This window comes from Asparagus officinalis, chromosome 5, assembly GCF_001876935.1.
Source record: "Asparagus officinalis chromosome 5, Aspof.V1, whole genome shotgun sequence".
NCBI lineage: Eukaryota > Viridiplantae > Streptophyta > Magnoliopsida > Asparagales > Asparagaceae > Asparagus > Asparagus officinalis.
The window spans coordinates 119,740,296-119,751,332 of record NC_033798.1 but is presented as its reverse complement, the minus strand read 5'-3'; the positions used below and the strand labels follow the sequence as shown (position 1 = coordinate 119,751,332).

General features: G+C 36.0%; 1 long non-coding RNA gene across 2 annotated transcripts; it reads right to left on the bottom strand.

Moving 5' to 3' along the window:
- LOC109840948 lies at positions 2,153-11,031 on the bottom strand. 2 transcript variants are annotated; one of them, XR_002247099.1, is made up of 3 exons: positions 8,559-11,031; positions 8,355-8,478; positions 2,153-2,557 (listed from the first exon to the last, which is right to left on the bottom strand). It is a non-coding gene; the product is annotated as an uncharacterized LOC109840948 (long non-coding RNA). The 2 variants fall into 2 exon arrangements; XR_002247098.1 differs by lacking the exons at positions 8,355-8,478; positions 8,559-11,031 and adding exons at positions 5,515-5,571; positions 5,652-6,039.

Below are 11,037 nucleotides of genomic sequence, written 5' to 3'. Positions count from 1 at the left end.
ACGAATGAAATAAATAAAATTTCTCTCTACTTCTCGTCTACCTTTTCTCTACTCTACTTCATTAGTTTTACAACAAGTTGGTGTTTTTAGGTTGATATATATATATCATTGATTGGGTAATTTTCTCAGGGGGAGGAAAGGTTTTTGTTGTTATTATAAAGGCACAAAACATACACATATGAATGTTCATTTAGATTGTAAAACGACATTCTTATATATGGTGATTGTCGTCGTCTTATTGCTTGGTTTAGGTGTTATTTACGTACATTTTGTAGCTCAAGGGAGATCCAAACTAAGATGCTAATGATGTTTATCATTGCTATTATTATTATTTTGCATGTTTGTGGCTTTTTAATTTTAGTATTTGTAATAGAAGCAAACTTATAGTGTCTTGAAGAAAGAATGTTTAATTAATAGTAATTAGGTTATTAATGTGAAATTTTCCGTTTGCTGAAAAATTGGTTTTGTGTTTTTGTTGTTTTATGGGTACGTAAAATATGCGTGATTCGGTGATTTTCTTGCTTTACATGTTCTTATGTAGATTTTATGTGATTTCAGTGAATTGTGTTGTTGGTGATTAATATAGGAAGCTAAGCTTACGTTGGATCTGTCTTAAGATCCTGGATTTCTAACAATGGGATTCAGACCCTCTTTTTCTCAAGGGACGAATCTGTTCTTTTTTTTATTTTTAAAATATCACTACTAAATAATGAGGCATCCTAGACGGAAAATTCCGTCTAGGATACCCAGTATTCCGTCTAGGATGAGTAACCTAGACGGAATTCCGTCTAAAATACGCGTCTAGTATGTTTCCGTCTAGGATGTAGTATTCTAGACGGAAATTCCGTCTAGAATACATCCTAGACGGATTATTCTAGACGGAACTCAAAACCATCTAGAATACATCCTAGACGGATTATTCTAGACGGAAATTCCGTCTAGAATACTTCATCCTAGACGGAAAAAATTTCCGTCTAGGATGGTATCCTAGACGGAAATTTTCGTCTAGGATACTCATCCTAGACGGAATTTCCGTCTAGAGTGTTTTTTAATTTTTTTTTTCAAAAAAACAAGTATCCTAGACAGAATTTGAGCATCCTAGACGGAATTTCCGTCTAGGATGCTATGCTACAGTAGTTTTTTTTTTTTTGCAGAATCTCTTTTGAGTGCATGTGAACAACAACAAATTATATTCATATCCAACACAATCTAATTATATTCTAATATCAAATCCAATTATATTCAAATAATACATTCGCCAAAATAATAGAGAGATACATAAATTGTTTACAAACTTTTACATAAATTATTTACAAGAGGTTCTGTATGCTCCATCGCACAACATTACGCATAATTCCTCCATCAACCCGATCTCTGCATTCAAACTTCATATGCTCTTTAGAGATTTTAATAGGCCTGTCATTAGACTTGTCTGTGTAACCTGACAAAAAAAAACTCCAAAATCCTGGTAAAGGTACCCCAAGCGAAGATTTAAATGAAAAATACAAGGATAACAATAAAAATTTAGAACTAAAAACAAGTAAATTATTCAGTATCTGCTGGCATAAAGAGGCAAAGAAAAAAACTATCACAGTTCATCAAGAAAGAACCAATAATTGAAACTAAAGGACATGAAAGTTTTCTGAGGAAGCCGTAAACACTAGTCATGACATAGGGGTGTTAAACGGGTGGGTTTGGGCATTAAACGGGCGGGTCATAAATGGGCGGGCATGTTTTGCCCATTTACCCATTTATGGCCCATTTAATATTTTCTAAATGGACGGGTTTTTACCCGCCCATTTAATAAACGGGCCGCCCATTTGCCCATTTAATTATAGTAGCTATATATGTATAATGCTTTTAGGATGTTTTTTGTAAACTTTTAGGGGTTTTTTTGTAAACTATTAGGGGCTTTTTGTAAACTTTTTGAATTATCAAAATATGCATAGGCATGTACATAACCCATTCAGGAATAGCATGAACATATTGAACAAGATAGCATTAAAATTACCAATCATGTATTTTTTTTCTTTTTATTATGCCAAGCGCAAATAACTCAAAGAATACATCACTTGCAAAATGATATACATTGTTTATTACGATAACCAATGCCACAAGAAGCCACTTATGCCACATCAAAAAGAAATTCAAATAGAATTCAAATAGAGCACAACTTTTTCGAACATGCAAACCTGTCTTATGAATAAGTATCACAACTCGCCTTAAAATGCCACAATAACCCCAATCAAAGGAAAAATACAGACAGAATTTTGATGGGATAGGGATCATAACAAACACATTAACCAAACATCAAACCCCTCACGAGAGTCCACATAATTGTTGAACTGACAATTATTCATTTCAAGCATTGCAATGCGAGGGACCACACCAAACCCAAATAGAAAAAGGAAACACAACAAACCTAAAATCCCTATTCATTGAGATAATCACCAAGCCTCTCAACAATCATATTGCACTGCCCAAGAGTCATTGGCTCATCATAAATGCCGAAGATCAAAGCAAGATTAGTTTTCTTGATTGTAACACCTCATGCACCCTGAAAGAAACAAGCAAACAACCAGCTCAATTATGTTAAGGATAAATATCTTTGTATAAAAGCAGAGCATAAAACCATGAATAATTTTATTATGTTTCTCTTTTCTATAACAAGCAACTGCAAATTTCATCCTGTGCCATAATACATGAAACAGATGCACCCAACTTTATCAGCCATGGAAAGTTACTTCTCCTTCAGCATGTCTTTCATTCATTCACAACTTAAGCAGATTTAGAAAAAGACAATGATATGTAAATAGTTAAGGTTTCAATGTATGAAAAGGATGTTCGGTCTGCAAAGATATTTTAGAATATAAAATCAGCTCAATTATGTTAAGGATAAATATCTTTGTATAAAAGCAGAGCATAAAACCATGAATAATTTTATTATGTTTCTCTTTTCTATAACAAGCAACTGCAAATTTCATCTTGTGCCACAATACATGAAACAGATGCACCCAACTTTAGCAGCCATGGAAAGTTACTTCTCCTTCAGCATGTCTTTCATTCATTCACAACTTAAGCAGATTTAGAAAAAGACAATGATATGTAAATAGTTAAGGTTTCAATGTATGAAAAGGATGTTCGGTCTGCAAAGATATTCTAGAATATAAAATTATAACCGACAATCCTTATTGTAAATTGAATTTTGGCAATATGAGAGAGTTTGAGGAATACGCTGCTGACTGGCATTCTCATTTACTATTTGTCTAAATTTGAGCACTTGTTACACTCTTGTACAATGAAATTAATCTCATCTACTTTGTGCTTAGATACATGGAACTCTTTTAACTAAAAAAATTAAATAGCCAACTATAAGCACATGTTCCTGTACTGTATTCAAACCAAACAGAGAAGCAATCCATATCACAGGTGAATAGACTCTAAAAATATACTAGAGTTGTAACAAAACAACCAAATACGAAAATACAACTATTAATTGCACATTTTCTATCAACCATGTTTGCACACCAACCATAACCATTAAGAATATGGAAACATAATCCTCAGTCTTCCCACAATATCGAAATTTTGGTATTACGCAAAACACATTAAGATGGAGATTCAAATCGTATCAGATACAATTTTAAAATGGATTCAGAAAAGGTACCGCTGCACTAAATAGTTCAGATTTCAATAGTTAAATTGATACTACGCCCGCAAACACATGCTCTAGAATGCAAAACTGTTCTCACCGTAATTTTGAAATTTTGCTACAAGAGACTTTAAGGAATATGTTGCTAGCTAGCAGTCTCGTTTACCCTCTGTCTACTGCAAACTAACATTATCTACTTTGGCCTAGATTGTTCACATGTAATTTGGTGACAAACATTTGTCGACAAGTGTAAAGTGTTTATTAGCACTCTTAAATAAACGAACAAAGTAGAGCCAATTATAAGCACATGTTCCTCTATTGTATTCAGACCATGCAGATACACATGGGTCCATTCTCACAACGTAATCCAACCCTGAATTGAAAGTAATAAAAAGGTAATTCCAATCCTTGGAGTTGCACTGACAATTTCCTCCAAAGATAAGATATCGGTTTTTTATGCATTCCATACTACGTAGTAGTAGAAGAAACAACGAAGATCTCATTCAAGGGTTCTACAAGAAGATGAAAGATGAACTTGGAATGTGTATATACTTTCTGGGTGTGAAGTTAAATACATCAGATGAATTTAATCGAGAAAAAGAAAATCAATATCAATGTGAAAGGAGAGTATCAACACTGACAAGGATTTAACAAGCTCACATGACAGCAGTACACTATTTCAGCAAATTTTGAAGCCAATCAATGTAAATACCAAATCAAATGAAATCTAATAACCCGTAAAGAACACTCAACCTATAAAAATGCATTAGAATGTAAAATTATAAACCGCTGTCTACCTCACTACTTTGGTGCCATGAGACTTCAAGAATAATGTTGCTCGCTAGCAGACTTATTTACTATTTGTCTCATTTCGAATATCTGTTGCACTCTTGTGCAAGAAAGCTAATTAAGGCTATCTACTTTGTGCTATATAGTTTACATCTACTTTAGAGACAAATATCTATTGAGAGGTGTCAAGAGGTTGTTAGCAGACTTAGACAACATCATAAATGTACAAAGTAGCCAATAATAAGCACGTGTTACTCCATTGTATTCAAAACCACACAGATAAGCAAGTAGTATATAATTTAAGAGAGTTCCAAGGAAAATTCTAGTTCTGAAAACCACCAAATTTGTGTAATATAGGTTTAAATAAATGGGTGGTTATTCAAACTCCATCAACATCTGATCTGATTTAAATGGTCATTATTATAAATCTAGATGTGAAAGTAGGATCAATTGCGGATAACTTTCTCTCAGCTATATTTTTTTTGATGGAAAATAGGGCATATTGCCCTATCATAAGTATGATATATAACTAAAATTGTGAGATACTTACAAAAGAAGATATCTTCAAATGATTTAAACGATATCTCTGAGATGGAGAAAAAATCCAAATCAGTAGAAAATATCTTAGAGATAAGAATAAAAGAAAGCTACCAACAAAGAAAACGAAAAACACAGTCACATCTTTAACTATAAACTGTCAGCAATAAGGTCATTTTTATATTTAAAAAAATGAAAAAAAGGCAAGAAAACTCTATAGAATTGGCTACTTATATAATAACCTATGCAGAGAAGTCAAAATAAAGACAAGTCCAAGATGTCTAAGAAAAACCTCTATAAAAGCCAACCCACCATATTCTCATCCTTCGTTCTCTTCTTCATCAATACTCTCAGCACATACAATTACAAACTTCAAAAACATGAAGAGAATATGCTAAAACCTTTATACACTAAACCTTAACCTTTAGCGTAAATAAAAAGTCAAAAACTTTTCTTCTCATAAGCACAAATTTCACTTTTATACACTAAAACAGAAGTTTTACAGCAAAAAGAAGCAATTTCGTACAGTATCATACCTTCACTCGTGACCTCCCAGGAGACGAGTCGCCTCCAATCGGAACACTGATCGAAGTCTGCAAAAATCCCCATTCCCACCATTACAACGAACGAAATCAATCAAAGAACAAGAATCAGTTAACGAATCTTCACTCACCTGAGCTGCTAACGCGTGCGCCATCGCGAATATCGAAGAAAGACTAGGGTTTCCCGGTTGAGGCGGCAGAGGAGGCTCTGGCTTCGCGGTTGAGGCGGCGGAGGAGGCTCTAGCTTCGAGAGGCGGTTGAGGCGGCGGAGGAGACGGCGGAGGAGGAGGCGGAGGAGGCTCTAGCTTCGAGAGGCGGTTGAGGCGGCGGAGGAGACGGCGGAGGAGGAGGCGGAGGAGGCTCTAGCTTCGAGAGGCGGTTGAGGCGGCGGTGGAGGAGGCGGAGGAGGAGGAATTGGGGTCGGGATTGAGGCGGAGGAGGAGGAATTGATGTCGGGCTTCGCGAGAAAAGAAGAGCTCAGAGAGGAATTAGGGTCGGGATTTAGGGTTTTTGTTTTGGTAATATGAGCGGGCGGGCAAACGGGTTAATAAACACCGCCCATTTAGTGCCCATTTAGTATAATTTAAAATAAACCCGCCCGATTAGACCCATTTAACTAAATGGGTGGGTTTTGGGCGGGCCAAGTAATGGGCGGGCTAGGTGGGTAAATGGGTATGGGCAAAAATTGACTTCCCTACTCAACCCCAGACAACATGCACACCAACAAATGTAACCCCAGTAAACCCACAAAAATGAGTCCAGGCAAACAACCAATAGGAAAACGCAAGCTCTTTTAAATCAATATTATTACTGCTCCCCTCCACCTGGAACAACTGCAAAAATATTTGTTAAAAGTTATTTGCGCTTTCTTAGATTCAATGACCCTCAACAAGTATATGTGACGATATAGAAGTATTTTCTACAGAATTTGATAAATCATGAAAGTTTTTTTACAGTTCCAATACATGAAAAGTTTATTGTTAAAGAGAAGGTACATGGAACAACAAGAAATGTATAACAGAAAACTAGAGATGTATAGTAATATTTTTGACGTTAACTTTAAAGATTCGGAGGGCTAAGTATGAAAAGTCAGGAGTAATATGCAACACAAAAGTATAGTGAGGGATGCACAAAAATTCCATAAAAAAAATTCCAAATTTTAGTCTAGAAAATTAAGTATTTATAAATGCGTGCGGAAATTAGGCTCTAATGAACGAGGGCTTATTTGGTTTGAAGCCCAAACTACGGTGTCTTAAGTGGTCTTTTTTGCAAATTCCAAGTTAATTAGCTTAGCTCTAGCTTACGTACCTATCTGCCACGAGTGACAACTGACTTTTACTATTGGGTATATGCAGGAAGGCCCATTTAATCAATAATAGATTTATTTTTTTCCTATGCTTCGTACACAAACATTTTACTCTTGCAATTTTTTTTTTCATTTTAGGTGAAGGCAAAATTTATCTTCTTGGCATTTGTACTATTATTATGTTCAACTAATTTCCGAAAATTTATACTCATATTGAGGATTGAGAGTGAAAGATAAGACATTAACTATTACCATGTACTTATAGTGATCTAATAAGATGCTGAATGCATGCAATATTTTTTTTTATCAGTGATCAAAAGGGGATAGGGCATTATCATATCATGAATGAATTAAATATAATTGACAGGTTAATCTTTACCTAAATGGGAAAATCACATGATCATTAAACTTTATGGCTATGTTTAAATTAGGGACTAGTTTTATCCTGAGATTAATTTAACTCACCTCACTACTTTGGTGCCATGAGACTTCAAGAATAATGTTGCTCGCTAGCAGACTTATTTACTATTTGTCTCATTTCGAATATCTGTTGCACTCTTGTGCAAGAAAGCTAATTAAGGCTATCTACTTTGTGCTATATAGTTTACATCTACTTTAGAGACAAATATCTATTGAGAGGTGTCAAGAGGTTGTTAGCAGACTTAGACAACATCATAAATGTACAAAGTAGCCAATAATAAGCACGTGTTACTCCATTGTATTCAAAACCACACAGATAAGCAAGTAGTATATAATTTAAGAGAGTTCCAAGGAAAATTCTAGTTCTGAAAACCACCAAATTTGTGTAATATAGGTTTAAATAAATGGGTGGTTATTCAAACTCCATCAACATCTGATCTGATTTAAATGGTCATTATTATAAATCTAGATGTGAAAGTAGGATCAATTGCGGATAACTTTCTCTCAGCTATATTTTTTTTGATGGAAAATAGGGCATATTGCCCTATCATAAGTATGATATATAACTAAAATTGTGAGATACTTACAAAAGAAGATATCTTCAAATGATTTAAACGATATCTCTGAGATGGAGAAAAAATCCAAATCAGTAGAAAATATCTTAGAGATAAGAATAAAAGAAAGCTACCAACAAAGAAAACGAAAAACACAGTCACATCTTTAACTATAAACTGTCAGCAATAAGGTCATTTTTATATTTAAAAAATGAAAAAAAGGCAAGAAAACTCTATAGAATTGGCTACTTATATAATAACCTATGCAGAGAAGTCAAAATAAAGACAAGTCCAAGATGTCTAAGAAAAACCTCTATAAAAGCCAACCCACCATATTCTCATCCTTCGTTCTCTTCTTCATCAATACTCTCAGCACATACAATTACAAACTTCAAAAACATGAAGAGAATATGCTAAAACCTTTATACACTAAACCTTAACTTTAGCGTAAATAAAAAGTTAAAAACTTTTCTTCTCATAAGCACAAATTTCACTTTTATACACTAAAACAGAAGTTTTACAGCAAAAAGAAGCAATTTCGTACAGTATCATACCTTCACTCGTGACCTCCCAGGAGACGAGTCGCCTCCAATCGGAACACTGATCGAAGTCTGCAAAAATCCTCATTCCCACCATTACAACGAACGAGTCGCCTCCAATCGGAACACTGATCGAAGTCTGCAAAAATCCCCATTCCCACCATTACAACGAACGAAATCAATCAAAGAACAAGAATCAGTTAACGAATCTTCACTCACCTGAGCTGCTAACGCGTGCGCCATCGCGAATATCGAAGAAAGACTAGGGTTTCCCGGTTGAGGCGACAGAGGAGGCTCTGGCTTCGCGGTTGAGGCGGCGGAGGAGGCTCTAGCTTCGAGAGGCGGTTGAGGCGGCGGAGGAGACGGCGGAGGAGGAGGCGGAGGAGGCTCTAGCTTCGAGAGGCGGTTGAGGCGGCGGTGGAGGAGGCGGAGGAGGAGGAATTGGGGTCGGGATTGAGGCGGAGGAGGAGGAATTGATGTCGGGGTTCGAGAGAAAAGAAGAGCTCAGAGAGGAATTAGGGTCGGGATTTAGGGTTTTTGTTTTGGTAATAGGAGCGGGCGGGTAAACGGGTTAATAAACACCGCCCATTTAGTGCCCATTTAGTATAATTTAAAATAAACCCGCCCGATTAGACCCATTTAACTAAATGGGTGGGTTTTGGGAGGGTCAAGTAATGGGCGGGCTAGGTGGGTAAATGGGTATAGGCAAAAATTGACTTCCCTATTCACGCGGAAGGAGCCAGCACGTGGGTGGGCCCCTCTTCACACGTCATATTCATAAAAAGAAACTTCAACTGTATAATTTCGGTTGACGGAATCTACAGTGAGAAACTTCCAATGACCTTTCTGACGCTCAAAAGGAATTTGAATCATAATAATTCAAGAATGATTCTAGAGGAGAACCAAAATGCATCTGTAAAATTAGCTATTTCGACAAAAATATTGTTGATAACATCGATCTTGATCAGGAGATGGTCGATACTAATGGCCTGTTTGGATGGAGGGTAGAGAGGGGAAGAGAATGGAAATTTCCTTTTAACCTTGTTTGAGAGTTTTATTTAGGAGGTTAGAGGAGGGGAATGAAGGGGAAATTTGACCCAAATTCTTACACCCCAAATTGAGGTGTAATGGAGGGGAAGGGAAGGAAGGGGAATTTTTCTCCTTCCTTCCCCTTTCTTCCCTTCCCTAAAAGTAAACTCCCAAACACACCATAAGAGAAAATTAAGGCTAGAGGACAGAAATAGAATATCATCCTCTAATTGGGCAATGGATAAAAAAAAATTGACGGGTGAAACGGCATTTCCCGCGCAGAAATTTGGTTTCTCAAGATGGCCACCAATTTAAACGGTGTTTAGGGCCAAATACAATAAATAATAGTTAATAATAAACGTGATGTCGGTTAATGGTCAATATGCATATTATGCATGTTCTAAAGTTTCCAGTTTAACAAGCAACTATTGCTCTAGGAGACAAATTATTATCATGCCTGCAGAAATCGACTCTAAAGCCCAGGATGCTTAAATCCTACATGAGTTCGCTGCAAACAGCCCATCATAAATAGACTCGAAATAGGGCTTAAATAAATGGGTTCAAATCCAATGTTGAAACCGGATCAGTATCAACATGAAAAGCATTAACAACAGTCAGATGAATATCAACACAGAGGTATTAATTGCCTCGTTGGTCAATGTATATACTACTTAACTGGACATTCATACCTATTTTAATTGCGAGCTTTGCTACAGGAACCCAAAATATGGGACCAATAAGGGGGACAAGTGAGGTGTTCCCCCTATTGGTCCAATATTTTTGGTCCTTGAGGAATTTTTCTTTAATTGCTTGGACGACCCGTTTATGTAACCACACACTAACTGAAATGCTTATCACCTTTAAAGCTTTTCTGTGAATTTGAGTTGCATGTTATTGTATTTAAACAATACAACTTGCTCAATATATTGCAAGTTAATAATTTAGGGAACAAAGTGCGAAATGCAATATATTATGCATAGAAAGAAATCCAAGATATTACGCATAGAAAGAAATCAGTTATATCAAACGATCAAGACGTTTTAGTGCAACGCCAGTGGACCCTGTTATGTCAATTGACGAAAAGCGTTATAAGGGATTAACGATTCAATATTTAACTACATGGCCAATTATCCAAGCAATTAAAACACAAGTATGAACGACCAAATAAGTAATGAGTATAGTGATGATCGGTCCAACTAATCCCAACACCAACGGTAGGCATTTTCAATTTCTAATGATACAAATATGAAGAACCCTTCTGAACTAATATGGGAAGTAATTTACATGATATATTATGGTATCTCGAGTTGAACATGGATATTGTAGACATCAATGCGCCTTTATCAGTTAATCAAACAGGGGCAGATTTAAAGCTTCATAATAAGACATGTTATTGGAGAGAGAGTGATGTATGAGGTATCATGCACCAGTGGCATATAGGCGGGTCCATTCCTTTGCTCCATCATATCATAACGAGTTCCAACATGTAGTGAATGCATATTACAGAGTACAGACGAGAAATATCAAGCCTACTAAGTTTGATGAAACTAGTTTTTCATTGCAAGCATTACTACGGTTGATAGTTAGATGGGTTTTGCAGATACACATTAATACACTGTGTACTGTTAAGGTGTGGCTGCCTATACCCCAGAACTATGTTATTAGCACT